Raw genomic sequence first — 24,499 nt, 5'->3', positions numbered from 1 at the left:
AGTATAAACAGGAACAGAGCCGTAGTATGGTAACTTAGCTAATCAAGAGAGGCACATTTTATAGCTTGGAATGCCTTATTTTTCTCTGATTCATGGATAATGCAGAAGTTCATAAATCCTGAAATTAGGAAAACATATTCTGAATTTGTGCAATTCCATTACATTTTGTGTCCTGCCACTTTAGCCATGGAATGGACATCATTCCTCATTGAAATACCATAAGACCCCTGCCTGAGCAAATCTGATTGAACTTTGTTTGCTAAGTTATTGCCTTTCTTACATTCATTTACACTAATGAATGCTTTTAAAAACACTTCTTACTTTTACAGTTTGTTGGACTATAGACTACACTTTAGAGTTAATAGAAAGGTCAGTGCTATTTGTGAGGAATTCAAGTATGTAGAGGAATATTGGTGCCTGAACAAAAGTCCAAGAAAGACTTACTATCATGGAAAACCATGAGATAACTCTAAAGGAAAACAATGGTTACTAACTGAAGAGCTCAAAATAATATCAAATTCCTACTCTCTAGCCCCTCTTACTACACATGCAACTAAGGATAAGCAATTTACTGTAAACTTCAGTTTTCTTACCTGTAAAACAATGAAGGTGATGATCATGCCTGTTTCATAGAGTAGTTCCTAAAATTAAATGAAATAATCTATGTGAAAATGTTAGCATAATGTCTTCTCCATAGAAATGACTCTCTACAATCACATTTCATCTTGTGAGAAAAAAAAAAGCATTGAATGGGTAGAATCCAGGGATGCAGCTGAACATCCTACAATGCACAAGACAGTTTCTACACAACCACCTCTGCCACAATGTAGAAGTTGCTGGCCTAAAATTTCAATAGTATCACTGTTAAGAAATTCTGATTTTACTTTACATTTTAGTAAATAATTTTCTTTGCAGAAAAATATTTATAATTTTATGTCATTTGGAAATTATCAATAGAATTTTTCTGTCAATGATTTGTAGAAAACCTTATTAACTAATATCTAAAGGAATAAAAGATAATCTTTATATCTCTATATAAGCCTTGAGTAATCAACAGACCCCTCAGAAATGCACAATCTCTTATATAGACAATTAGGGTCTTAACATTGTAGATATAAATGGCAATTTCTTGTTTACTTCTCAATTACTTAGATTATTCATAAATTAACTTTGCTACAATGGTACTTACATCACTTGGTAAAAACTTAATTATAATCTTTAGTAACAAATACAATCCAATAATAACTCTATCCAAAAGAAAATTATTTAATGGTCAACACAATTTCAGGTTTGCATTTCAAATTGTTTTTCCTGAATCTTTTGTTCTTCCTTTTCTGTGACATTCTTACGAATGCATCAGTACAAAATGATTATTTAACTGTTTTGCAATCCAAGGTACACATTATGATCAACTGGGGAAATATGAAACTATCCACCATGAGATCGTACCCACTAACAGAGAAAACTGGAATCACTTTGGGAAATGTCTAATCATCAGAGTTCTTTTTAGTTGCCCCAGGTGATTCTCACATGCTCTATGATTGAGAACATATAGGACAAGTAGGTCTTACCATCTGCTTTATGCAAAGGATAAGTAAATTAGTATGGAAACAATAGTCTCATTGGCTAATCCCCATTCTTACAGTAATCAAAGCAAAAATTGCACCAAAGTTTAACAAGCAGTTAAGACTTTATTCAAGGCTATGCAATAGTGGGGAGAAATGAAAATGCAGTCTACACTCCACTAAACAAAAAGCAGAACAGATGTTAAGGCCTGGGGCAGGAAGATCTTAGGCCTTACCCAACAGAGAGTAAGCTGTCTCTTATTTCCATGACAGAATGTAGTTTTCACACTTTGGAACAAGGGATCCACCTTAGAGTCCTACTCTCTAATAGAGACTGGAAGATGGAAGTGGGATCGCCTTCAGTTTCAAAGAACTGGCTCCACTAGTAGGTCCTTGAGAATGACCTACTAGTGGAGCCACTGTTTGGTTGTAAAACTGTCAAGAAGCTTTTAAAAAGAAAGATTTATACCTCAAAAGAAGTAGAAAGAATTTACAAGCTTTTCTAAAGTAAATAATAGTCTGAGGAAAAGGAGGTCAGACCCTTGAGTCAGAAAGAAGGCTGCCTAAAGTTTAGCCAGGCTGAGAGTGATGGTAAGGCCTCCTTAGACACAGAGAGATAATGAAGCGGTTTTTTTTCTCTTAGAATGGCTTTTCTCAAATTTTGCTTCACCTTATATATACCTATCAGTTTTATAAAAATACCGATACCTGGTCCATGCTTGGGTGCTTTATCTATTGATTTCACAGACCTTTGACTTCTTAAATTTAAAAACATTATTCAGGCTGTAATTATTCTCTGCCACAGATTTCCTCATTTTGGCATCATAAATGTTAACTACCTCAGCTTGGAAGCTTATTTGTAATAATCTGCTAATAAGATCAGTATAAGTGTCTTTTCTACAAGAAATATTGTAACTTTACTTTGGTTTTCTGTAACAGTCTTCCTATCCAAATCAGTGGGATGACTACTGCTTGCACTGTTAGCTCAAGCTAAAAGGGAAATAGTACCCCATCAAGTTGATGAGCGGCATTAATTTAGTAGACATATTTGTATTTCCATGTTTACGTAACCATTTATTACTGCAATAGACAAATTAGAGTACTGGTTCCTAATTTTCCAAAGTCACATTCCCTTTTGAGAAACTGATAAATGTTCCTGAATATCTTCCAATAAAAGTAAAACTACCCATATCTACAAAACTTTTCACATAATTTCACAATATTCACATACTCATTGAATCCCATTCCCATACTCTAGTGATGTAAGGCCCCATTATCAATTACTTACAAAATCAGGCCCAGCCTGTTGGTCTACACCTGTAATCCCTGCAGGAGGATCACATGAGTCCAGGAGTTCAAAACCAGAACTAGCCAACAAAGTGAGATGATACCATCTCTACAATTTTTTTTTTTAATTAGCAGGACATGTTGATCCACACCAGTAGTCTAAACTACTCAGAAGGCTAACATAACATAAGGAAGGATAACATAAGCATAGGAGTTTGAGGCTAAAGCGAGCTGTGATCACACCACCAAACTACAGCCTGGGCAACAGAGTGAGACCCGTCTCTAAAAACAGAAATGAAATAAATAAAATTTTATAAAATCTATATCAAAGTCACTTAAGCACACTGATTTTAAACAAAGAAGATTCTCTGTCATAAACGATTATTAAATCAAATAATTAACCAAGGGACTGTTAATTTTTACTTTATATAGGTACAGATTTCTTATTGTATTAAGATATCTTCTAAAAAGTTGTGCCTTGGTTCACACCTGTAATCCAAGCACTCTGGGTGGCCGAAGCAGGCAGATCACCGAGGTCAGGAGTTGAAGACCAGCCTGGCCAACATGGAGAAACCCTGTCTCTACTAAAAATACAAAAAAATTAGCTGGGCATGGTGGCAGGCACCTATAATCCCAGCTACTCAAGGAGGCTAGGGCACAAGACTCTTTTGAATCCAGGAGACAGAAGTTGCAGTGAGCTGAGATTATGCCACTATACTCCAGTCTAGGTGACAAAGCAAGACTCTGTTGTCTCCAAAAAAAAAAAATAGAAAAAAAAAAACAGGACTGGTCTGTTGTCTTTTCATCTGTTCAAGAGGAGATTGAAACTGAAAATGAGAAAAAAAATTGTATGGCAGTTTTTACTTTTTATCACTCATTTTTAACTTCACAAATAACAAAATTTTAAAAAAAAGTGAAGTCTGACGAGCTCCCCTTTGTAAGTGACAAGGTCTTTATCTCTAACTAACTGCCTTTAAGTTGTTTTGTTATTTTTTATTTTTTCATTTTTACCTGGGGAATGTGATGATTGTGTTTGGTGATGATCTTCTCATGAAGTATCTTACTGGGATTCTCTGCATTTCCTGAATTGGAATGTTGACCTGTCTAACTAGGTTGGGGACGTTCTCATGAATGATATCCTGAAATACATTTTCCAAATTGATTTGATTCTCCTGATTTCTTTCAGACACACCAGTCAGTCGTAGAATTGGTCTCTTCACCTAATCCTGTATTTCTTGGAGATCATGTCTTTTGCAGGGACATGGATGGAGCTGGAAGCTATTATCTGTAGCAAATTTACACAGGAAAAAAAATCAAATGCCACGTGTTCTCACTTGTAAGTGGGGGCTAAATGGTGAAAACACATGCACACATGAAGGGGAACAACAAACACTAGGGCATTTCAGAGAGTGGAGGGTACGAGGAGGGAGAGGATCAGGAGAAGTAACTAATGGGTACTAGGCTTAATACCTGGGTAAAACTCTGTTCGACAAACCCCATAACACAAGTTTACTGAGGTAACAAACCTGCACTTGTACCCCTGAACTTAAAAGTCAAAAATTGTGAAAAAAAAAGAGATAATCTCACTCTTTCATCATTTTTCAGGCATTTGATGAAGCACAGAAGTTACTAAAATTAAAATGAAAATATAATATTTATACATTTGTTTTTGCATCCCTCGATTATTTTGGTATTTACCTTAAGAAGGTATTCTTTTTTTTTGTAGTTTTTCCTCTTCCTTTTGACATTTGGCTTTAGCTATTATGTTTGAGAGGTAGAAATTTTAGCCACCACGTTGTAATGCTGCTCTGGCTCATGAAGAAGTAGGCACAGTGTAGTGTATCATGACAGAGTGAAATGGAATTGCAGCTGTGTGAAGGTAAATTTTCCAGCCACACTAGCACAGATTGAAATAACTTACTCTTGACTGCTGCTGCAGAATGTGTCAGTCTAGATCGCAGACTGTACCTATCAACTACTCTGTAGTGGTGCCTGCAGCAGACACACAGATTCCAAAGTAACAAAGGGAGGTTAATGCATTGGCAAAGGAACTTACAGCATTTAAACAGTCTGAGTCTTTACCTTTACTTCAAAATGTTCTTGTCTCAAATCCAAGAACTTTTCTATTTGTTAAATTTGATGATGTCTACCTGTAGTAATGTATTAGTCTTTCTTTTCCCACTATTAAACCTAGATAACTATAAATTTTTACTATTTTTACATGGACAAATATGCTTTGGAAACATATAAAAAGTGGGAATGCTTGTCAAATTTCATGATGAAAGTGTCAACAATAAAAATTTATATGTAGGTTTTTTGAGGTTTCAATTAAATTGCAGTGTAACTTAATGTTCCTACAACTGAGTTATTGATTTCCCCCAAATAAATGAGAATTAGTCTCCAAAAATGAATATTTCCACTTTTTATAACTAGCTTATAAGAAAAACTAGAGTACCATACAATGGTGTGCTAAAGTTAGCTCTTACTGGAGATGGATTTTACTGTTCCATGAAAGCCAATTATGCACGAATCTTCCCAACTTTCTGTTCAGTGGTGTCATTATAATAGCTTAAAATAGGCCAAAGTGGGAGTACTTACAGCATCAAAGTTATTAGGATGTCATATTCCCCTTCCCTTCCCCAGGCCAGGTGTGAATCATTTACTGGCATCCTCCTGAGATTAGATTATAAATTGATTTAAACCAGTATAGTCATACAACATGTATCCGATGCTTTAGATAAATGTCAGAAGACACAGATGATGAGAGGTGAAGGTTAATATGCCTTTCTCTTTCTCCACAACTTTGTAGTTAGGTGATATGTGAGAATGAAACCAAGTCTCATATCGTATTAGACCTCATTCTGGCAATCTTATATGCATTAAAGAAGAAGAAAAGAAAACATTTACATGACCAGTTATCCTAGGCTTTGTAAAATCCCCACTCTGTCTATAGACATTCTGACAAGAATCCTGTTTTTAAGATTTGCTCCTAGGATGACACATCAAGATAGAAGACCTAATCAAAATTATAAGCCATTTAAGTTAAGTTTACAGAGTTCTCTTAGATAAAGTGGCAAAAAAAAATTGCTCACTTAGAATCCTGGTCTGAAAATATTCTTAGGCCTTTTGCAAGCATATAGAATGCTGGTACTATTTTTCTAATCAATCACATATTGTGAACACCCCTTCCTTTACCAAGAAAAATCATCAAAACATCTCTTATGCTAATAATTCTGTAATGTAGATTTTAAAAATGATATTTGGCATACTTATGTAGCCTTCTCTGGAACACGAATTTCTGATTAGGATGCAACAAACCCTATACTAACCATAGATTCCAGCTGGTGTATATATACATATATTTAACTTTTATAATAAAATGGTATTACCAGATGATGGACAATAAGATATGATGGCAAAAAAAAAAAAATCGAAGTAAATAATAGTTCTGAAGGTTAGAAGACAATTCTTCATGATGTTTGTGTATGTTATGCACGTTTTTACTGTTAGAACATCTTTCAAGATTATCGTTGAAAGATAAAGATTGTGTCTTTCTTCAGGACAGAGGGAAGATTTGTTCCTTGATTAGGAAAATAAAGATTACCTTTGTAAGATTGGGGATTTCCTAAATTCAGAGTTTTTCAGCTACGATACATATCAATTGTATGTGATATGAAATGGGCCTGCCTCCACATCACTCCCCATGGGACTTGAAGGCCAAGAGAACAGATGAGAACATGAAGCTTCTGCTGCCTGCTACACTATTAGTAATAAAGTCCTGTGTCTCTATGGTCCTGGAGTCTTGTCTTTCACTAGCATCTGTAAAACTATAGCAATTAACTTATTAGCTTGCAAGTGGCACAAAATCTCAGATCCTTCACAGGTCATGACACTGCAGAAAAGTAGAGAACCTAAGATTTTATCAGAAGCCAGGACACTCAATCGAGATTTAAAGATAACACATTTATAAATAAGTTACAAGTTAATTCATTATATTTGTCAATAATTTTATGGACCTGATATAAAATACTAATCATTTTTCTTTCATAGATTGAAATATAAAGACATTTTAGAAAACTTCAACACTACTTTGTGGGCTCAGCTTCATCATTAGATTCTGCATTGGCACACTTACAGCCATTAGCAAAATACAACCTTGTGCTTTGACACTGAAATATTAATTTGAAAATATTCATCTATGTAAAGAACTACTGGTCATATTGAATTCATTTTCTTATTTATATTAGTAATTATAGAACTGACCTAGATGACCTTAATTATTCCTCTCAACTTGACTAAAGTTCAGACAAGCCTTTTCCTGGCAATAGGCCCCTGACCTCCCTTTTCTTACAGCATTTACATTAGAGAATTTGCAGTTGTAAATTCTTTCTCTGCCTCTTTGACGTGTAAATCTTCTCCTAGCTTCTTGTCATTTTACAAACCAGGAATATCTTTTCACCTGAGAGCCATCCCTTTATAATAAAATCATCAAGAAAGATAGAGCCCCTATTCCCTTCTCTGTGACAGGGGAGGAGCCTAACTTCAATAAGAGCCCATTAGCAAACACCATTGAAGAACCCTAATCGCCATGACCGACCCTTCTCCAAAGTCCTCCAGTACTTTTCCACTTGCTCATCTGGATGCCTAAGACCTTCCCACCTTTTTCTTCAAGAAAGTGAAGTTTAATTTCTCTCTTGTTTGTAATAGTTTTGAATAGTCTTGTCTAACTTGTCCAGTGTCATTTTTCTTTTACAAAACCCAATAAAAATATATTTTGTAATAAAATTATATATATATAAAATTATAAATCAATCTTTTTAAAAGGATATTATTTTTAATTACAGAAAAGTAATATTAGCAGGGATAGATAACTGTCAGGTCTATAATCTATCTTGAGTCTGTAAAAATGTAATAAAATCATCAAAGAAAAACTATCAAAAATAAATTACATATGAAGAAAAACCAGTTTAATTTGTTCAAACTTGCAAAAGAGGGTTTTGGTTTAGTTTTTCCTGTAGTTCAATTAATAAAACTAAGGAAATCATAGAGAATTTAAGGTCTGATTAAAAGATAGGAAACAAAGAAAAGGAATAATTAGGTAATTCTCAGGACACAGAATTTTCCAGTGGGGTGCCCAAGGGATCAGTACTGCACACTGCAATTCAATATATCTCCAAAATGTCTGTTACTAGGAGAGAAATTTATGCTTTGGTTAGTTCGGACTTTGTAAGATCTCTGGAAAGATTTTAAAAACCAAAATAATTGGTTTCAGGGTAGCAAATGAAATTCAACCCAAGAGTAAAGTATGTCATATTAAAACGATCAGCTTAAGCTATTTATACTCACTTGTAAGTTCTAAATTACTTGTAACCTCTCAGAAAATTGACCTGAGTCATCTCAGGAATTCTCAATCAAGACATCTCAATGTGAAATAGAGCTCATTTGTATTAACAGTCCAAGTATAAGAGAGTTCATCTTTCACCATGACAGTCATGGCCAAGTAACGAGGGACCAGCTGAGTCTGATAGATTAGAGCTGTTGGCAGTCCCCATTCCATTGCTAACTTATGGTCTGAATCTGGGAAGCCACTCTAATACTCTTAAAACTCTGCAAAGTAAACCTGACTGCCAAAATATTTCCTAACTGAGAAAATAATAATAGCACTAGTGTTAGGGCAATTAAGATCCCCCAAGACAATTATTTAATATTATTGACATCTGAGACCTTCAGCCTTAACAGACAAAAAAACACTCCTAATCTTGCTTCTCTCTTATCGCTTGACTGTTGATCAAAACAAGCTGATTTATATTACAATGAAAAAGGAATGATATAAAAAATTTAAAAATCTTAAAATTATCAAAGGGGGTCATTGGGAGGGTTGTGATAAAAAATGTGAAGTTACATTGCTATTTCAAGGTAAGAAAAGTTCCAGAATGTTACGCCTATTTGAAAGAAGACTACCAGGCTCCTATACTGTGGGATTAAATGAACAGAACAAATATTTCTCTAAATTTTAATTAAGGTTTTCTTATTGTGGAATGCTGCCTGGATTCTGTCCTAGAATATCAATTCTTGGTCAAAAAGGAAAAGGTAATTTTGTGTGAAAAATGGGATGTAGCCTTTCAAATCTCATAGTCGTCAATGGAGAAATTCTTTCTGTGCTTTTAAATAGAAAGTAATAAGAAACAGGAATAATCCAAGGCCACCCTCATCATAAAATAACCCCAGCTTTATAGGCTTGGTAGCCCTCTCCTTTCAAGCCCACAGGGAGTAGCACACTGGCTATGAGAGCAGAAATATCATTAAAAGTAACCAAAATTGTGGAAAGTCAGCATGAGTTGCTCTATCAATGGTCATGGGGGCAGTGGCTACTGATTAAAGACACCAGGGATAGAAGCAGCTATTTACAGACTGTGTCTTTCCAAATTCATGTGTTGAAATCTCAACTTCCTAGGTGGAAATATTAGTAGGTAAGATTTTGGAAAGGTGGTTGGATCATGATGGTGGGGGTCTCAGGAGTGGGATTAGTGCCCTTATGAAAGAAACCCAAATGAGCTTAGCTGCCCCTTCCACCATGTGAGAGAAGTTGCCCTGTGTAAGCCAAAAGTCAGGCCCTAACGAGACACCAAATCTGCCTTGATCTAGGACTTCCCAGACTCTAGAATTGTGAGAAACTTCTGTAGTTTATAAGTCACCCAGTTTGTAATATTTTAACAGCCTGAATGTACTAAAATGGAAGCACAGGTGAGTAACAGACTAGCACAGAAAAGAAGAAATGATGGGGGTCATCTGGGGCTTCATCAGGAAAGATGAAATAACTTGATATGTCAACGGCTCTGCAGCGTGGAAGTCCTAATTAAATACAAAGTGTTTTTTGGACTTTTGTTCCCAAGTTATAGAGAAAAGATATTACTGTATAGCTATGCTGTATTGCATTGCATTGCTTCTATAGCTAAATAGTTTAGGCTGATGGAAGATTCATTATAAATAATGAATTTCTCTTCAAAACATTGCTTCTATATCACACATACACAGAGAGAGAGCGAGAGAGAAAGCGCTAGACTGCCAGGAGTGTTCTTTGTTTATTTTTTGATCAGGAGTGTTTTTGATCAAAATTTTTGAGTTAGATTTTTTTTATGTGGACACACTATATATTAAATTTTCACTGATTAAAATTTTGGTTGTTTCCCTTTCCCTTTACATCAACAGAAACAAACACTTCCTCAAAGAATTTGATTTGATGGCATCACGTGGACACAGAGCTCTCATAGTAACGATCCACCCTGTGTTTCCAAGCATCCTGATGAGCTCTCAACAAAAATCAGATTGTTAAACTGTTGTTTTCACTTTACACCTATATTTTCTCTTGCTCCTCAAGAAAAGTATCTGGTATTAAATAGAATTCTGTATCTTGAAAATGTTGCCATTGACAAAAGTGAGAAGTAATTGTACATTTTAATGCTGAGGTTTGCATAAAAAAGCAATGTGAACTGTCTGTTCCATTTTTATTCCTCGTCTACAAAAGACAAAAATGTCAGTATTGATAAAAGGCATCACAAATATTCCTCTTCCTGAAATGTTTGCAAACTTGAGGTTTACTTTCTTTAAAATAGCTGGGCAATTCTGTTAGGATAAAGTATATATCCTATAAATGAAAGGGTCACAACTGAGATAATTAAACTGATCAATGAAACAAAATATTTTCCCCCAGAATAATTACTAAATTAAGGTTTACTTCATTTTGCTTAAAATAGTCAATTTGTTACCTATCCAGTTGGGTTTATTAGTATAAATTAGACATGATGTAAATGAGAACTATGTCAAGCTAATAAATTTCATTGGAAGTTGGCTATTGAAAGTTAGAAATGAAAAATAACGCATAACAAATTCATCTAACATGACTTTTGCCTCCTACTCCACAACATGGCCTTTGTCTGACATTTCCAGAAGAGCAGGTATTCCAAGTCAGTTAATTTTAGTTAGTGAAATTTTTTCTTTCAAGCAGCCAATTATTTTGACAAAAATATATCCATCACTGCCATCAACTGAGCTTAGGAGAAAATTTAAGCACAATGAAAAGAGTGCATTGAAGACCATCAAAAGCAGGCCCAGGAGGCCCAGGGCATCCAGTGTCAAGAGTAGTGTGAATGTGAAATAAATTTGAGGCAGATAAGTCCTTGAAGCTATGTTGCCCTGCTTTCTGAAATGGTATGTATTTGTTGTAACTTAATTCCTACACAGTAACAGCCAACACTATATACAACCCGAATCCTAATACAATTATACATAGGAGTGTTGGAGTAATGTAAAATAGTAAATAACAATATTGGCCTATTTTCAGTTGTGTATGCTGTTCTACTCTTTTTCTTTCCCTTCCCTCACCAGAAAGCTGTCCACTCTAAGTTTATTCTGCTGACAGTGTATCTCACTGTAGCATACCTAAAGCCTTCCCATGTTTTGTTTCAAATACACTACAAGCTGAGATATTACATAAGTTATAATGACATTAGCTGGGTATTTCTTTGCAATAAAAGCTTTCACATTTATTCTATATTCTCTTGTTTTATTCTGAGCTTTGAGTTGGATTTGTATTTGTTTATTGAAAATTAAATAGATTCATAGTTAGAAATCATTAGGACACACTTAGAATCATGTCCAAAATAATATTAAATAAAAAATATAAGCTCTCCTTTGAGTTACATGCATGGATTTTAGAATATGAGTACTGTGGCATCTTTTGGCTATTTATAGCATTATTTTTGTTAATATTCAAGTTCATAGTCATAGTTTGTAGTGGAGGTTATTTTACTATTTGTTAATGGTGCTGAGGATTTAAAGGATGTGGAGAATAAGGGAATTTGGAAGACTGAGTTCTAGTTAAATAATAATAAAAGTAATAGACCAATGGGGGAGGTTAGAAGCCAGCAGAACTTGCATTGAAATGTTCTATTTTTACAACACTAGAAATGTTGCATTCCCAAAGAACTGTAAATGGAAGTCATATTTTTCAGAAGTAAAGGTTTTTGAGAGTCGTATTCAGGCTGCTAGAAAAACAAACACATCAAGAGTGGCCTTCAAAAAGACAGAGGCGGGTGCACTGTCAGGGGCACAGCAACAGAGAAGGCAGTTGCCATTTGTGACACTTCCATCACATCTAAGGGTTTTACTGTTCTACGAAATTAAAATGTACCCTTTTGTTACTCATTTTGTCCATCATTATGGAGCCTTTAGATATAGTTTTGTCAGCTGAAAAAACACAGCCCAAGTCAAATCAAAATCAATCTGATGTGGTTTTGAATTTTTATAAAAAAAATTTTGCTGTTTTTAAATCTCTGCTCTCAAACCATATTCTAAAATGGGCTGTCAACAAACACCAGATTTCCTTTTCAAATTTTCTTCTACTCTCCACACTTATGGATTTCCATCAAGGAAGTATTACTGATTCTGATTCTCAAAATCACTTCAACACATCAAAAAAATAACTTAATATTCTCTTCCAAAAAGTGCTACCTCCAAAGTTTCTTTCATGACTAAAACACCAAAAGCATTGACAACAAAAGCCAAAACACAAATGGGACCTAATTAAACTCCAGAGCTTCTATACAGCAAAACAATCATTAGAGTGAACCAGCAACCAACAGAATGGGAAAAAATGTTTGCAATCTACCGATCTGACAAAGGGCTAATACGCAGAATCTACAAAGAACTAAAACAGATTTACGAGTAAAAAACAAACCCATCCAAAAGCGGGTGAAGGATATCAACAGTCACTTTTCAAAAGAAGACGTATATGAGGCCAATAAACATATGAAAATATGCACATCATCACTGATTATTAGAGAAATGCAAATCAAAACCACACTGAGATACCACCTCACGCCAGTTAGAATGGTGATCATTAAAAAATCTGGAGACAACAGATACTGGAGAGGATGTGGAGAAATAGGAACACTTTTACACTGTTAGTGGGAGTGTAAATTAGCTCAAACATTGTGGAAGACAGTGTGGCAATTCCTCAAGGACCTAGAAATAGAAATTCCATTTGACCCAGCAATCCCATTACTGGGTATATACCCAACGAATTATAAATCACTCTATTATAAAGACACATGCACACATATGTTGATAGCGGAACTGTTTACAATAGCAAAGACCTGGAACCAACCCAAATGCCCATCGACAATAGACTGGACAAGGAAAATGTGGCACGTATACACCATGGAATACTATGCAGTCATAAAAAATGATGAGTTTGTGTCCTTTGTAGGGACATCGATGAATCGGGAAAGCATCATTCTCAGCAAATTGACACAAGAACAGAAAATCAAACACTGCATGTTCTCACTTATAGGCGGGTGATGAACAATGAGAACACATGGACACAGGGAGAGGAGCATCACACACTGGGATCTGTTGAGGGAGGGCAAAGGAGGGACAGCAGGGCCTGGGGAGGTCAGGGAGGGATAACATGGGGAAAAATGCCTGATGTAGGTGACAGGGGGGATGGAGGAAGCAAACCACATTGCCATGTGTGTACCTATGCAACAATCCTGCATGATCTGCACATGTACACCAGAATCTAAAGTACAATAAAAAGAAAAAAAATAAGAGGAATTCAAAGTTACAAGCAGAAAATATGTGAGTTGGAAATCCAGGGATATGTCCACCAAGCATATATTGTATTATTTACATAGTGTGGGGGGAGGTGGGTAATGGATGGGAGGAATGGGGTTTTGGGAAGCACCTTGTTATGAGGGCTAATGGGCAATGTGGGATTAAGCTCCTTTATCTTAAGCTTGTTCTTGAACTTTTATTGGCGCTAACCTTGCTGAAATCACAACTGGTAATTCTTGTTAATGGTGCCATTGATTTTACCTCTCTAAAGCTAGAATCAAAACATTTTTAATTCCTTTTTTATTTCCTTTATCTAAACAGCCCCCTTTTCACCCTTGCATAATCCTGTCACTTGACCCTGAAATCCTAGTAGCCTCTTCAATGGCATTTAGTGTTCATCTTCCACGTATGACCATCAACAGTCCATGTTGAGAACACAGGGAGACAGAGATGCATTTCCAAATTTATTTTAGTTTTCCTATCTGTTGGAATGTAAAGAGTATGAGCTTTAATATTAAATGTATTAGAACTTAACCTCTGAATTTAACACTCAAATAGGTAAACTTGAAAATGCCTCACCTATAGAATCAGTTACTGTGAAAATTTTAAAAATAATGTCTCAAATTTTAAAATTCAGTTTCTTCATATCTAATAATGTATGTAGTTTGGGGGGACATGTGATAATCACAAAATTTGCAAAGATCAAATCAGTGTAAGTATATATCTATTACCTTAAAGATGTGCCTTTTTTCTAAAAATATTTGAATTATTCTCTTCTAGCTATTCTGAAATATATAACAAATTACTGTAAGCTATAGTTACTCTGCTGATGTGCCAAATGCTGTATCTTATTTTTTCTATCTAACTATGTACTTGTACCTATTAATAAACCTCTCTCTTCATATTCTCCTCCTCTATCCTTCTTGGCCTCTGATAGATACCAATCTACTATCTTCATGAGATCTACACTTTTAGCTCCTCCATATGAGTGAAAACATAAAATATTTGTCGGTCTGTGCTTTGCTAATTTCACTAAACAAATGATTCAATTAAAAATTTCCCAAAGTTTCTGATTACCTCTTAGAGACTGTGTGGTGGGTGTGTGGGGAAGGGAGTTCCTCGTGGAACCATTTAGAAAAACACTTTCTCAAAATTTCCTCATTATTGCCACGTTTTTACTGGACACTTATATTTTCAAGTGTTACATATTATATCTTATTTGATTATTTCTTTCCACAGAAAGTTTTAGGAATGACTTATGATGGTTTTATTATTTTCTACAATAAATTACTGTGTTGGAGTGTTTTTGTGATTATTAACTAAAATATATATAAAGGGTTTTTCTAAACTGATACATTAAGAAATGTTTCCAGATGTGTATTTGCAGTCTATAGATCCAAACAAGTAAAAAATAGAAAGCTCAACATTCTTTACAACTGTCCAGACATCAAATGGATTTGACCCTTTCTGTAGCCTTTTCTATTTGTTGTTCATTTATCTTGGATGTCAGGATTCTGTATTTCTAGGTGATGCTGTTAAATGTGGAATCACATCCAGTGCTTTATATTTTAAAGCATTTTTAAAGACTGTAAGATTAATTTGAACTTCAAATTATCTTTAGATATAGAGAAAAAAACTAATGTCTTGAACCTGATTTGTAAAATATTTTGTTTTGAATTGTGTTTTTGTTCTGCTAATGTAAAATATTAGCACAATAATAATTGAAGACACAAAGCACCTGTTCAATTTGTGTGTCACCTTATACATCAATCCATAAAGCTATAATAAAATGCACAAAATTGCATTCATATGACATTTCTTGCACCATATTTTTAGAAACTGAAACATACCTCCTACATTTTATGGATCAATAAAGACTTTTTCTCATTAACTTTTGAGATTCTGAATTGTGAATAGTTTCAGTAAATATTTATTGAGCAACTATTGAGTTTTTTATGTATTCATATTTCAGATATTCATAATTTAAATAACAAAATGAAATTAATAAAATAATGCATTATTGCTTCTTTAACTCAAATAACAAAAATTTACAAAACTGTACTTGAATTTGTAGTTACGTTAAGTGATATATGTAATAAATATTTAATGGTATTTTTTTCATCTCCAAAATCTGTGATATTACAATAAATAAATACTGAGGAACTAATAATAATAGCTAGTCTGTATTGAGTGCTTACAATGCAGGCCCTGTTCAAATATTTTCCTTCACCAAAAACTCACTTCATCCTCAAAACAACCCTAGGAGATAGGGTTTTATAGATGAAGGGCCTAATCCACAGAGATTTTAGTTAATTCTTTAAAATTTAAGTACATTTTTAAAAGTCTCTTTTAATCAACTTGATTATTTGCCACAGTCATAATCCTAAGTCAAGCTCATTTAAAAATATCTGCTAGCCATGATTGGCTTATTTGTGGAAGGACATGGATGTGTGATTTTTTTTTCTTGTGCCCTGAAATTACACAGCTTCCATGCTCACACTTGCCCAGCATTTGAACTAGAGAAAAAAGACTCTATTCTCATAGACTCAGCTTGATTGTCTGAGTCCCCTTTCTCTTCTTTTCAGAAGACCCATTGCTGACAGACGATTACTACAAAGCTGGCAGGGGGTTGTTTCACTGCTGCCCACATGGATGAGTTCACTATTGCAAAGGGATGGGTACACTCCTGATACAAGATGAGTACCCTGCTGACAAATGTTGGGTACACTGTTGACAGGCAATGAGTGTACTGCTGATGAGAAGAATGGTAGCACTGCAAACAGGAGCATGGAAGTACAGTGCACCAAACCAGTGGGATGGGTGCACTGCTGAAAGGGGATGAGTGCATTGCTCACCAGATGGATGTGTGCATCGAAGACAAGGGGATGGGTGCGCTATTCTGACAGGAAATGGGTAAATGACTGACCATTGCTGACAGGGAATGGGTCCAATGCTGAGAGGAGATGTATAAACTGTTAACAGGGGACTGGATGCACTGCTGACCTGGTCAGTGGATGCATTGCTCAAAGAGGAAGGGCATGTTGCTGACCAGGTGGATGGGTGCATTGCGGACCACGGAATGGGTATGCTGCTGACAGGGGACAGATGCATTGTTTCACAGAGAATGGGTACATTGCCGACAAGGTGGTAGGTGCAACTGCTGCTGGTAGATTCCCCCTGAAGGAGCTGTCCACACCTTCAGTGCTGAAGGTTTGGCTGATAACTATCATTTAATTTATCTGAAGAAAGATTTGACTTGGTAAGAGAGAAAATAGGTTTCATTCTGAAGCCACTGTAAGTATTAGTGAAGTATTAGCTAGCATGCATAGAGAGAAGCCCTCTGATTGGATTTTGATATTTTTGTGATTAAAGGGATCTGAATATAAGAATAGATGATCAGGTAAATTAGCTGCTATGCACTCCAAGAAGCCTACAGAAAGTGGTAGTCTATGCTAAGTGAAATAGCAATGCCTCCATTTTTCTGGTAGAACATAGTGAAAGGAACAAAAAGGCTCAAAAATACCATCATGCTAGAGTGTCTTTATTAGATGGCATCAGAAGCCCCATCAAATAATTCTAATCCCTGGGAGTAGAGTGTATTTATTAGATGGCATCAGAAGCCCCGTCAAATAATTCTAATCCCTGGGAGGGCTAGAATCCTTTCTGTGATTTAAAGCTATCAAGAGCACATAGGTATAAGGACACTGGCATTACTACAGCTAGGCCTGACCATAAGAGAGGTGGACACAGAGCTGGGCTCATTAATATCCATGAGCATAGTGAGACCTTGAAAAATACAAGTGAGGTGGCAGTGCCTAACTGCCACAAATCAGGGGGATGCAACTGATGGATATTAGCAAGGTTAGAGGAACAACCCCCGTAGACTTATGAAGGGGGTTTATAGACTATACCATCCCTAGGGCAAAAGCCATGTCAGCCAACAAGGGGCACTGCTTAGCATCTACAATGAAAAGGCTAGATTAAAAGTCATAATCCCTTCCTCATGTTCTAGACTTAAGTTTTCAGTTTTAAATCTATATGCTGAAGAGGTGACCAGATGCCCAGGAGAAAGGACCCTGCAACATTGCAGCAAGTATATATTTTAATGATCCTCTCAGCCTTTCTGCAAAGGGACCTAGAGACATTGTTTACTCTGGTGACTACACACTGAGAAAAGGGGACTACTTACAGAACAATTACACACAGTCTTAACTGACATTTACATGTGATGAGCCAAAGCATCATCATATTGTCCCTCTCTCTTCACAGGTAGGAGTGCCATGGCATTTCACATGCTAAAACCTTCAGTGCTGAAGGTTTGGCTGGTAACTAGGATTTAATTCATCTGAAGAAAGACTGGACTTGGTAAGAGAGAAAGTAGGTTGCATTCTGAAGCCACTGTAAGTATTAGCTAGCGTGCATGGAGAGAGGCCCTCTGATAGTATTAGGAGGTGGGGCCTTTGGGAGATAATTAGGTCATGAGGTCTGAACCCTCAAAAATTACATCAGTGCTCTTGTAAAGAGGCCCCTGAGAGCAACTTTGCCCTTTCCACCATTTAAGGACAGGGTGAGAAGGTGCCGCTTATGAGAAAAACAGTCCCTGTCAGATACCTAATCTTCTGGCACCTTGATCTCAGCGTTTCCAGCCTCTAATACTGTGAAAAATGAATTTCTGTCATTAGATTGTGATGCAGGATTTTTCTTGGCCCTTTTGTTGGACATGTGACAAGGATGAATATTTACTGGGCCTGTCCTCAACCCCTTGCCGGAGAGAGCACATGAAGTGAATGAGTGTAGGACCTGGCCAGGCATGCTGGGTGCTGGTAGAAGCAAGTTCCTTGTGGTGGTGCCCAGGTAAGTGGGGTGCCTGCAACCCCAAGGCCCCAGAGTGGGTATTACTATGGTCCTTTAGTTCTGCTGTTTGTGAATGGCTGTGTGTTAGCTGCTCAGTTGGTGCCTTGCCTCATCACATTGGGCAGTTTCCCTCTGCCGTCAAGGGCAAAGGGTCGATGTGACAGCATGTTTTGGGTACCCATACTCAGTGGGTCCCAAGCTCTTCTCTAGCATCCAAGAAGAATGAAGTCATGCAGCCACTTGAAGGATGGTGAAGGCAAAAAATTTTATTGAGTGATGGACTGGCTCTCAGCAGAGAGGGTAGCTGGAGAGGGAACAGGAAGGGCAGATAGCTTTCCTTGAAGTCCAACTGTCCCTTCCCTGAAGTGAAGTTGTCTCATCTTGCCTAAAGTCTGGCTATCTTCTCTCCAAAGTCAAGCCATCTCTCCCTTCTACTGACTGAGTCTGGGGTCTTGATAGGCCTGAGATTGGGGTGGGGCAGGCCATAGGTAGTTATGGAAAAGGCAACATTTGACTGGTAAAAAGACATTATTCAGAAAGAACCAACTAGGAGACAGTAAACAAACAGGAATAGAAGTTCTCACTTCGAGCTGCAGGTTTCAGGCTACTTTGGTTTGAAGGTGCGGTTTCACCAGGGACCTGATCCTGTCTGCTTAGAATTTCTCTGCCTCCTGCCTCTATCAATAGCAGCCCTAATGAACTAATACATGAGGTTTACAGAGGGCAGGTAATAAATGCACTTCTGGCTAAAGTCTAGCCTACGGTAAGTAAGTCCACTGGGTCTGCTGACCCACCAGGTGGTCATTTCCCAGCACCTGAGTCTATAATCAGGATTAATAACTTGAAAGTTGGTACAAGCTTGGCATGTATCATGGTAAGAGCTATCACAGTAGAGAAGGCCAAGCAGAAGTTTCCGAAACCACATGCTTCATTTGCTACTTTGTCCTTGCAATTATATTAAATTGAGAACAATATCAGACCATGAGGAAATCTATAGGCTGAGAAATACAGGTGAGGTGGCAGAGAAAAATATAGGTGAGGTAGACAGATCTGTGCTACCTTTAAAACTGTAAAGGATATACACAAGGAATTCTCATATCATCCCTTTTAAATTGACCTTTTTGGTCCCTTTACCAACCAGATGACAGCTGGAGAAGACTGTAAACTATTACAAACATAGCCAAATAATAGCATTGACTTCAGTGGCTGTGCCAGAGGCATGCACTGTGAAAGCAGTTTACTAATTCTCTGATACATAGTATGCTGTCATTAATTGGGAAAATGTCTTCTCTCCTATCCTAATCAGAAAAGGGGATCAGCAGCAGTTTACATTCACCTGGGAAAAACAATCCTTATTCACAATTTTACTCATAGCTCTGTTAACTTTCTTGCTTTATTGTAATTCAAAGATGTCTGGACTGTCTGGAAATCTCGCAGACATGATACTGATCCACTTCATGAATGACATCATGCAGTTTGGGCAATATGAGAGAAAAAATGACTAGTACATCAAAGTTCTTGATATGATACATGTGTTCCAGAGGATCAGATATTCCCCACAATAATTTAGGAGCCTGTCACCTTAGTGAAGTTAGGAATCCAGTGATTAGGGGTGTGATGGTATATCTACCCAATCTACAACACAGATTGCTGCATTTAGCATTCCCTACGACAAAGAAGGAAGCATAGTGCATGGTAGGTCATTGCAGGTTCTGGAAACAACATATCCTATATATCTTTGTTACAGCTTTAACCTATATACTACATGCTACATAAGACTACCAGCTTCATTCCCACCGAAAGCCTCCTCCATGCAATAGGTACTGAAGACCCAAGCAGACTAAATAACTTACCTACTTGGCATTACCCACACTTCCTCATTCGTCGTCTCAGAATTTGCATAATAGGATCATTAATATAATGAAATGCTAAGCTATCAGTACTGCTGAATGTCCAACTTGCCACAACAAAAACCAGAGCTAAGCCAACAAAGTAGTAATATATTTTGAGAAGATAAAAACCAGACACTTAGATCTAATGAAATATATTAGGTCCCTTTCTCATCTGTAAGGGCAACCAGTTTGTCCCTATAGATGTAGACACCTATTCTGGTATGGGTTTGCTTTTTATCTTAGCTCAGGTTTCTATAACAAAGTACCACAAACTAGATGGCTTACAAACAAAATAAATTTACTTCTCACAGTTCTGGAGGCTGGAAGTCTGAGATCAGGGTATTGGCATGGTAAAGTCAAGACCCTCTTCCTGGTTTGCAGATATCTGTCTTCACATGGCAGAGAACAAAGAAGAAACAAGCTCTCTTGTACCTTTTAATAAGGACACAAATTTTATTCATGAGGGCCTCATAACCTAATGAATCTACAGAAGTCTAATATCCTAATAGTATCACATTGGGGGTTAATGTTTCAGCATATAAATTTGGGGAGAAAAAAATATTCAGTCCATTTCACTTTCCTTGCTTTCAGGTTTTCATTCATCACAATGCTACAGGGGCTGATAGAATGTCTGGTTCACAGGCACAGAAGCCCACAAAATACAGCATCTAAGCAGGAAGCTAACATCATAGTGAAGAGGTTTTGTGAATGAGCCCATGACCATGGGACCAACTGGTCATACCAAGTGCTGCACCACTCAGAAGTAGCCAGCTTCATCGAGCACTACAACCTACCAAAGAACCGCACTGCAGAAGTACCATCTTGAACACAAATCTCTGAGGATTGAAAGTCATATGTCAGGATGATGCATATGCATTACATCGGAGACCTCTATGTCCCCAACAGGAAGCATGTGTGGTGCTATGTAAAAAGAGTAGAAGCAGGAATGACCCAACTTACCATCATTCCAAGTAGTTCACTTTGGGTCTTTTTACCTTTCATTCTCGAAATTCTGAGCTCTACAGAGTTGGAGGTCCTGGTGCGGAAGGGGAGCATGTTTCTTCTGTCCAGACATAGAAGGGGCACCACTGAATTTCAGGAGGGAAGAGTGTTTACTATCTTGACAGGGTTAATGACCCTGATCAGCAAGAGGAAATAAGGAAGCCTTTGCAAATTAGAATACATCTAGAACTCGAGTGATCTACTTGGGTGACTCTGTATTTCCTTGGCCAGTTGTAACTTTGAGTGGACATGTGCAGCACCTTGGCCTGTGAAATTGTGATTACTGTGTGTTCAGACCGCTGAGGAGTGATTACCATGTATTCACAAATCCCCGAGGAATAAAGATTTGGTTTATACCACCCGGTAAGCCTCTATTACCCACCAAGATGATAGCAGAAGCAGAGGGGAATAGGGAGAGGAGGAGGGAAAGGCAGACTACTAGCTGTGGCCATGAGACCAAATAAAGTGATGGGGGCTGTAGATCATTCTGCTCAGGTTTTTTTAAAAGATTCTCTTCAGAAAGAGTGGCCCATAAAACCCACAAGGTTTTTTCCCGAGCATCTGTATAAATCTGTGAATCTCTGCAAGGTATAAACCCTGAAGGCTATGGAGATACACTGCTCAGATCTCATTCAAGAGAATCTCCTACAGGGAGCAGCTTTCTAACAGTCTCCAGCTACTTCCTTTTTAATCTACCACAGTGCTCATAACAAGGCCACTTACCCTAGGCTTCCTCTAGCCAATGCCTAAACATGGAGGGGGGACCTTAGAGCTGGTCCATTTCTGTCCGACATGAGATTCCTCCAGTGGGTAACCCTTGCTTGGATACTCTGCACCAGGCTTGCTGATTCTCATGAGAGAGTCAGCAAAACTGGAAAATGTAATATTCAGTTTTTTCTATGTTTCTTTCTTTCACAATGGGCACACATGAATCACATTCTGAAGGCACTCCATGTCTACGCTGGCCCCCTCCCTCTTTGCCTTTCACAGGCATTTTCACTAATAGATCTCTATTAATACCTCTAACACATCTAAAATTGCCCTGGTGTTGCTTCTTACAGGGCCTGAAGGGACACAACTACAAAATTGACTTTTTAACTGACAAAAATCAATGAAAACACACAAGATAAAGGGAAAACGTATGTATTTCAGAGCTCAAGTAAAAAACAAAATGACCTTGCAGATTGCATATTCATGGAATTATCTTCCCAGAAAAGTGATGGGACATTCTACAAAATACAATGGTGCTAGTCAGGCAGACCTGCTATCAAATGCTTTCTGACACTTTTACTTACGAACTATATAATTTGGGTCAAGTTACTTAACACCTCTTAGCCTTAGCTTCCTCAGTTTAAAAATAAGCATCACAATAGTTAATAGAATAAATATTTGCTATAAACACTAGTGAGGCCGTAATAGTAATTTAAGGTCAGCATTAATGTGTAATCAGTTGTTATTTTTTCCATAACCCCTTTAAGGACTGCTGAGAAAATTTAACGGACGAAAGTGCAAAGCTGTAAGCACTGTACTTGATAAGAATGTAGTAAATGCTCAGTTTATGTTCAAAAGAAAGATAACAGTTTAAAGATGGTCCCAACTTATTTGACACTCCTCCCATTGAGAAAGAATCTCTTTTCTATTCTCATAAATCTGGACTGGCTTTTAACTGCTTTGGTTAATAGTGCAATAATAATTTGCCAGTTCTTAGCCTAACTTCAATAGTACAGGCAGCTTATACCTTATACCTCAGTCTTCTAGAGACTACCAGGTAATCAGCATGAATACCCCGAGACCACTCTTTGTGAGGATCCACATGGATAGAAGAACAAGAAACACTGAGGTGCCAAACATGGGAGTGAAGAAGTCATTCTGAAAGTGCATCCTCCATCTCCAGTTATCCCAGCCAACATCATATGGATCAGACAGTAATCACCCAGCCTTCCCAACTTCCTGAACTGTGAAATCACAAGCAAAGTACAATTGCTTTAAACCACTAAAGTTTAGGGTAGTTACTTATGTAGTAATAGATAACTGAAACAGTTTCTACTCAAAATTGAAAATGCAAACGGGAATTAAAGAGTTGTGAAATAAATTTTAAAAGTTAAGACTGTTGGAGGCTGTTTCCTTGGACTTCAGTTTGATATCAAGGAAAATAGCATTATTTTTCATGGCATCTGTTACCAAATAAACCAGACTGAATGGAGTTTAAACCCTAGGTTTATCACTTGCTGAATGACTGCAAATTAAGTAAATTTCCATGGCACAGTTTGCTTGTAAGTAAAATATCGTAATAACTTCTAAGATTTATCATAAAGTTAAAATGGCAAAATGTGAGCACTTTTTTTCAGTACATTTTCTGGTATACAGCTTAGGTGATAGTCTCCGTTAGCAAATGTAGTTTGCTTAGTATTTTACCTATTTTGGAGTTTTGTATTTCAGCCTAGCCTCATAATTCCTACTTCATAGCCTATGCAGCCTGTATTCAGTCATTTTAAATCCTTCCTGAGATGTAAAGGTGATCCCTGTAATATATATCAAACAGACCATTGCCCAAGTTCAAGGAAAAAAATCATAGGCTCTGCGGATTGCCCTTATAAATAAGTCAACTTTCAGACCTTGGGTTCTTAGTACATAGTGCTGACTTGTAAAACTTTAAGAAAACGGTGATATTCTTTAAAAAGATACATTTTTTTCCTTTGAATTTAGTTTCAGTAGCTCTACCAATGACCTCTGTCAACAGAGAATAGACTACTTTTCAGATTTTGCATCATTCAAAAATACAATTCTGCCAAATGTGTTTCAAGAAATCTGTCATGACTGTCTCCATCAGAGTCCTCCAGGACATAGATATGTACTTAAAGTGGTTCTTAAAGAAGGTTTAATGAAAGGACGGTTTATAAAGTTTGGGAAGAGATTAAGGGATTCACCAAGACTGAGAAAACACACAGAGACTAGAAGATAAAAACTGTTGCCACACCAATGGCTACAAAAGCAAGGGGATAGAAAGAAATATTTCCATCCTCCAACTGCCCTTGGAAATGTCTTTGGCCAATCCTAAACAGAAACAGAGAACTGGAAAGGTCAGATGATGCAAGACCACGTCATCAAACTCCTGACGCACAGAGAAAAGCAGAAACAAACACATAACGGACCTGAAGGTCCAAGCAGATAATAAGCAGCACGCTGCCTGACTATTGATTTCAAAAGCATTGTTGGCTTGGCTGCTCTGAGTGATGGAACTTGGTTTGATGCTAAATAGCTGTCAAACATGCTTGCCTTATTTAT

General features: G+C 37.0%; 1 long non-coding RNA gene across 1 annotated transcript in view; it reads left to right on the top strand.

Moving 5' to 3' along the window:
* LOC105716170 (uncharacterized) overlaps positions 1-21,570 on the top strand; it is a 91,657-nt gene extending 70,087 nt beyond the window's left edge. Inside the window, exons 4-5 of the long non-coding RNA XR_001107211.3 lie at positions 16,052-18,320; positions 20,804-21,570. This is a non-coding gene — a long non-coding RNA (uncharacterized LOC105716170). The remainder of the gene's footprint in view (positions 1-16,051; positions 18,321-20,803) is intronic.
* Positions 21,571-24,499: the final 2,929 nt, after the last annotated feature.

Source organism: Aotus nancymaae, unplaced genomic scaffold, assembly GCF_030222135.1.
Source record: "Aotus nancymaae isolate 86718 unplaced genomic scaffold, 86718_ANA_hifiasm-v0.15.2.pri h1tg000025l, whole genome shotgun sequence".
In the NCBI taxonomy this organism is placed as follows: domain Eukaryota; kingdom Metazoa; phylum Chordata; class Mammalia; order Primates; family Aotidae; genus Aotus; species Aotus nancymaae.
This window is presented reverse-complemented; position numbering and strand designations above follow the sequence as displayed.